General features: G+C 30.5%; 1 long non-coding RNA gene across 1 annotated transcript in view; it reads right to left on the reverse strand.

Moving 5' to 3' along the window:
* Window positions 1–5192: 5192 nt before the first annotated feature.
* Window positions 5193–6246, reverse strand: part of LOC106690236 (uncharacterized) — a 4185-nt gene continuing 3131 nt past the window's right edge. Inside the window, exons 2-3 of the long non-coding RNA XR_001344562.2 lie at window positions 5584–5670; window positions 5193–5507 (exon numbers count right to left, since the gene is read on the reverse strand). This is a non-coding gene — a long non-coding RNA (uncharacterized lncRNA). The remainder of the gene's footprint in view (window positions 5508–5583; window positions 5671–6246) is intronic.

The raw sequence follows: 6246 nt of genomic DNA on the forward strand, positions 1-6246 counted from the left end.
TACCAAAATTATATTTTACTCAAAGTATCTAAATTATTTCTTTTCATCATTAGGTAGTTAAGCCTTCCCATATCAAACACTTGTCTGTCTTTTCCGTACTCTAACGTTACAACTTTTCGGAATGTCATGGACCATACATCATGCTCAGATTCATTATTGTTACCCCACCCCAACAGCCGAAAATAACTACATTTACCTGAATTATCCCCATTAATCGCTGAAACAAAAATTTTTCATATTTCATATTTTTTTGAAAATCACAAAAAGGTATAAATTCAACAGGTACCCATCAAAAAACACAAATTTAGGGGACTTTTAAAGGATTGTAAGTAAAAGTTGTTAAATCCCCTCACCGCACCAGATAAAAAAAAATACAAATCATGATTATCGTTTATCCCCCCTAAAAAAAATAGGTAAGTCTAAATGATTATATCATTTAACACTAACCATGGAGATATGATTTTGTAATAATATTCTTCGTTTAGATGCCTATATATTTTTTTTAATATTTCACATCGAAGTGTTTAATTATTCCATTTTATCCCACTTGTTTCAATCATAATACAGTGGTCTGTGGTTAATTTCTTTACTAGAATCGTCTTACAGACTTTTCACTAGTTATTAAACTGTTACAAATTAACTTTAGTCTACTTTACTCTAAAATATACCTCAAACACTAAATATAATAAAACTTATTTTTATTTTAATGTCAAGTAAAATTTTAAAGTCTATTCAAGTAAAGCAGTGATATATTCTAATTTTACTTTTAAATGGTTAAATTAGTTTAAACTTCAGAGGTACAGTTCGGGCTAAATTAACTAAAGATCGGTCAAAAAAACAATGTTATGTTGATGCTGCTTGAATATCAGGAAAAAAAATTGTTAACAATAATAATATTTAATGCAAATAATTCAAAAATAAAAATAACAATACGAAATAACAAAAACAGATTCCTCAATTTAAATAGGTCATTGTTTGATAGCTAGAAGTCTACTCAGTCAATTGTCACTAGTTGGAAAAAAATACCTTGGACCAACAGAATTAATAGGGTAACTAAGGGACGGATTCCTCACCAGCCCACCATACTTTCTCATAATTAATTATAGTATTAAATAGTTGTGTAAATAAGCTAGTTTCCTCGTATGATTGTAGCTTAATTTTTTCGAGAGTTTTCATACTTATTGTTACGAGATATAACTACCCCAATAGAGGTTACACCAATCAGCAAGGTCTGGCAAATATTCAAACTTGACTTGTCAGCCTAACACTTCATGTATAATTGTGTCGGTCTGTAGTGACAGTAATGTGCTGCAAGGTAATCATATCGTCCTTACATGTTGAAGCTGTATTTAGTAGGAGCTACTACATTAGCAAATTTTGCATTATTAATAAGATGCTAATCAGGGTTGCAATGAGCACCTCCTAGCTCAAGGCCTGGATAATTATCAATTCACCCTGTCATATCTACGTTATGTCTAAGTTACAATGCATATTTATTCAAATGTTAAGTAAACTTCTGGTTTAGTTTATTATGCAGAAAAGCAAAACAAAATATGATCGACGGCTATTTTCAGACATGATTTCAAATAATTTTTCTCAATTACCATGTCATAATTACATCATGATATATGGCAATTTAGCCCTTTCTTTATTCCATTTTGCCTTTTTATCTGAGAAAACTTTGCTACCTTACTACCAAAGATAGAAAAGCTTTGTATTCATGCAAGCGATTAAAAAAAAAAAATTGTTCTTAGTATAATAAAACATTTTCACTCTTATGTTAGATTTTAGATAACAAGGAAAAAATATAGTTTTATTTGCAAATATGGGTCTAACTGTGTGTAGAAAGTAGCTCACTTATGATATGAATAATGTTCATTTTTTTCCTTTTTATTTTTATTATATGTATTTTTTTTACATAAATACAAAACATTACTGTATGTCTATAATATTCATTCATACGTGATATTTATTTAAGAAAAAATATGATAGCAAATAATGTTTATGCTTTCATATTTTTCTTAATTATTGCTCTCTCATTCTTTCTAATTCAATATTATTGGATGTAATGTTTTATTATTTCATAATTTTGTTTTTAATTTTACTCTGTGTGCGGCTTTAGCGCACTGGCTCACTACCAGTGATGCGGCGAGAGGGATGCGCTGGGATGTTATGAGCTCTGCTCTACCCCTACACCTAGGGGATAGAGTGTGCTCAGGGATCCTCAGGTCGATTGTGTAAATATTGTATATAAGAATGTAAATGTGGCTAGAGATTATATTATTTTATTTTTTCATACTCATAGTTTGATTATGTTCATTTTGTTTATCCTTCTGTTTGTATATACTTTAAGAGAGATTTTTTTTTTCATTCATTTATTTATTTTTATTCTTATTTAATTTTATGTTAGTATGAATGTGATCATACACCACTATTACCTATTGGCCACAACTGTGTGGCAGATTGTAATATCTATCAATAAATAAACAGTATTTAAAAAAAAAAAAAAAATTAGTCTAAGGCGCTAAAGCCCATATTCATTTCTTGTTTCATTATTTCATAAGAGAATTTTTCCAGAATAAATAAAGCATATTATTAATAAACGGTTTGGACGATTTGTTTTAAAGTTAATGATCAGAGTAAAATGGATCTGGTATCAATTTTATCAAATTCCATCACCTAATTGGTTATCCATTCGAAAAATTAATTGCATGGTTATGCCTACATTTTAAAATCAGATCGACCTGTAGATTTCACTCTCAAACAGTACATTACTTCGTGATATAGAAAATTATATACGCGATAGAAGTGTGAAAAACACAATAATTCCCATTTTAATTTGGTAATGCAATAATCAGGAAAAAAATGAGAGGCTATGAAAAAATAAAATTAAAAAATATAGAAATAGGGAGGAAGCTATACTAACCCAGCGATGTTTTTCAAATAGTCGACTGACAGAAATGTCTAATTAAGAGCTTATAAAAAATTTATATGTTAAATATTAACAGAGGAAAATAGAGGAGGAACGAAATGGAGAAGGTAACATTAACTCCTTACCAGAATGAGAACAGACGCCACTTGAAACATCGTTTTTCTCGATCAGATAGTTTGAAATTTTTCAGTTCTTTAATATGGAATCTAAAATGTATAATTTAATATTTAATATATAATGTAATATAATATTTAACTGCGCAAATCCATGGAACTCGTTTATTTTTACTTCAGAAGGAGGTTTGACATAAACCCAGTTAAGTACACCTTTATCTTAAGCGCTTTGTATTACCCCTCTTATCTTTACCACGTAGCTTCCAAACAATTTAACGTGATAACATTCATTATTAATGAATGGAGTTAACATAGTAATTAAAACGGAATGTAAATTTAGATAAATGATAATATTTTTCTTGGTTTTATCCATTTTTTTTCCTTCTTCTGAAACACTCTCTTGCTTTAGCGCTGACGTTATCCAATTATTTATTCTTAATTAAAATGATTAATATATATTGTGTAAAGGTACTTGAGAATTCAGACACAACCGAAATTTTTAATAGGCTTTTCATTTGTAAGGAATACTTCCTCAGTCTCGATTCCAGAGTTCTTATGAACGGTCAGGAATAAGCGTAGGAAAGAGATAAAATAATTTAAAAAGATAAATTAACTTTGAAAGCGACATTATTTTTATTTTAAAAGCAAAGAGTAATCAGCCAAGTTAGAAATGAGTGGGTTTGGGTGATTGGTGAGGTTATCATGGAAGGATTGGTATCAGGTTATGGCCTACTCGGCAACATATTTTGTATTGTTGTCCTGATGGATGACTTGATTTGTGATAAAGTAAGGAGCATTAAGGACTTTGGACTGTAAGGATTCGATTCGGGAGGAATTCGATGGTTTAGTGAAGCCCCTAAGCTCAACTCTGTAACTCTTGATAGGCCTTATAATAGTCATGTAGATCAGTCGTTTTGTAATGGACTGCAATCGTATATCGTTGATGTAAATGTAATAGTCGGAATCGACGAGCAGTTTCCCACCTTTCAGTATTGTATGAGAATTCCAAGTAAGTCATTTGTCCAGATGTAGTCCTAAGTAACGGATCTGTTCGACAGGAATAAGTGGGGTATTATTAAAGGATACTGTAGGGCAAGAGGTCATGGGTTTACGACGAAGGGTAAATGTGATTTGGTGAGATTTATTGGAATTAATTTGAATCCTCCAGTTTTGGCACCGTTCTACAAGGGAGGTGATGTGGGATTGGAGGGTTTTGGATACAATGTAAGGATCATTGTTCACTGACAATAGACATGTATCATCGGCATACGTCGTGAGGATAGTGTTAAGATGGGTTGGGTTGTCAGCTCTAAAAACTGTATAAAGGTAGGACCCTAGAATACTACCCTGAGGTACACCAGCAGACCGAGGAAATAGTGATGAATAAGTTCTGTTGGAATTTACTTGAAATAATCTGTTGGAGAGATACGAACGGATGATGAGAATGAAGAAGAATTACATGAATATAGTCCAGTCAACTACAGTACCTTTAACGAATGCAACAACCTTATTAATAAGTTAGTGCTAGGAATTACCAGAGACGATTTTTTCCACTCAAAAGATATTTAAAAAATTTATCTCTTAGAGTCATTATACTGTTACCAATTCAGTTGGTGACAAAAAAAAAATGTATTGTCTCTAATAAACAACTTACATTACTAAATGTTACTGCTGATGTTGAACATAGTCAGTCTTCCAGGGAACTCCGTCCCTGCAGATTTCCTCTTGTAATATTATATCGAAAAAATGAATTTTTTGGATCTTTAGTGCACCAAAATAATACTCCACTCGCACCTGGTGATATTTCTCTTCCTGGTTTAAGGTATATATAAACATATTTATATACTAATAACTAAATCCTTATTTACAATTGTTCATTACTTTTATTATTTTATATCATTACCTAGATTCTTATTTACAATTGTTTAATGGCTAGCCTCTCTGGTATTTTTATTAATTAATATTAAAATTTAAAAAATAACTATCTTGTGTTTTCCATTTATTTTGTATTCTATTACATAATGTTATCGTTATCGTAATACTATATTCATTCACAATGTCACTGTGATGTCAAAATATATTATAAAATTACTCTAACAGAATCTAATAGGTAAGATATATGATTAGATAAGTGAATACTCTTATTTAAGTAAAAGTAATTTAACATTTTGTGAACACTGTTATATAAAAGTACAAAATATTGGATTATTCAACACTATAGTAAACATTTTTCATAATGCAACTTTTATCGCATGTTCCTCCGCTATAATCCTGTTCAAAATTATCTTATCTCCGAGCTAGCTTCTTATTAGCTTCTTTATCGTAGTGCGATATTAGAGCAACCCCCTAATGCCAAGGCAGATAGCTTGATGGCTCACCTTTCCAATATCTAGCAGACATTTCCATTCCGATAACGTCTCTGCTTTATCGAATGGCTCCAACATAATGTTGAAAAAAAATTGCTGAGTAATTATTTATAATTAGTTGTGACTGAGAATTTACTAATACATGGAATGTAAAATGGATTAAGATAATTACCTTTTTCGCTCTTTCAATCTTCGCTTAATGTTTTGAATAGGAACCTCTTTCTCATATAGAGCATTTTTCCTAGCACATACAGTTTACCTAAACATTTGAAATTAAACAAAAAAATTAATATAATAAATACAATTTATTTCAATGCAAAATATTAATTAAGGTCTCTATGAAAAAAAAACAAGACTAATAGGTTTCAATAATGTACCACAAAGAACTGATACGCATATACAGGTATTGAAAGCGTAAAAAAAAGAAGCAACGTGTCGTAATGGGTATGATTTTAAAACTTCTAAATCAGTGTACAAATAACTGATCAAGTATTGAAGAGTAACTTCCGCTGTTCTGGCTACCATTTTCGTAGAGTGAAAGAAAGAGGTACAGAGAGACCCTAGAATGAAGTTTATCATTCATGTTACAATGAAGACAAAATTTTAGTTTAAAAAAAAAAAAAAAACAGAAAAGAAAGATTGTCGAGAAGCATAAAAATTTCAAACCTTATATATATATATTAAGAATTAATTTAAATTTAAACGGAATACATTACAAAAGACTGATCTACATGACTGTAATCTGGACATATGGAGTTGAGCTTTGGGGCTCCACTAAACCTTCGAATTCCTCTCGTATTCAATCCTTACAAACCAAAATCCTTCGTAAAATCCT

This window comes from Halyomorpha halys, unplaced genomic scaffold, assembly GCF_000696795.3.
Source record: "Halyomorpha halys isolate HHAL.00 unplaced genomic scaffold, Hhal_1.1 Scaffold1627.1, whole genome shotgun sequence".
Taxonomy (NCBI): Eukaryota; Metazoa; Arthropoda; class Insecta; order Hemiptera; family Pentatomidae; genus Halyomorpha; species Halyomorpha halys.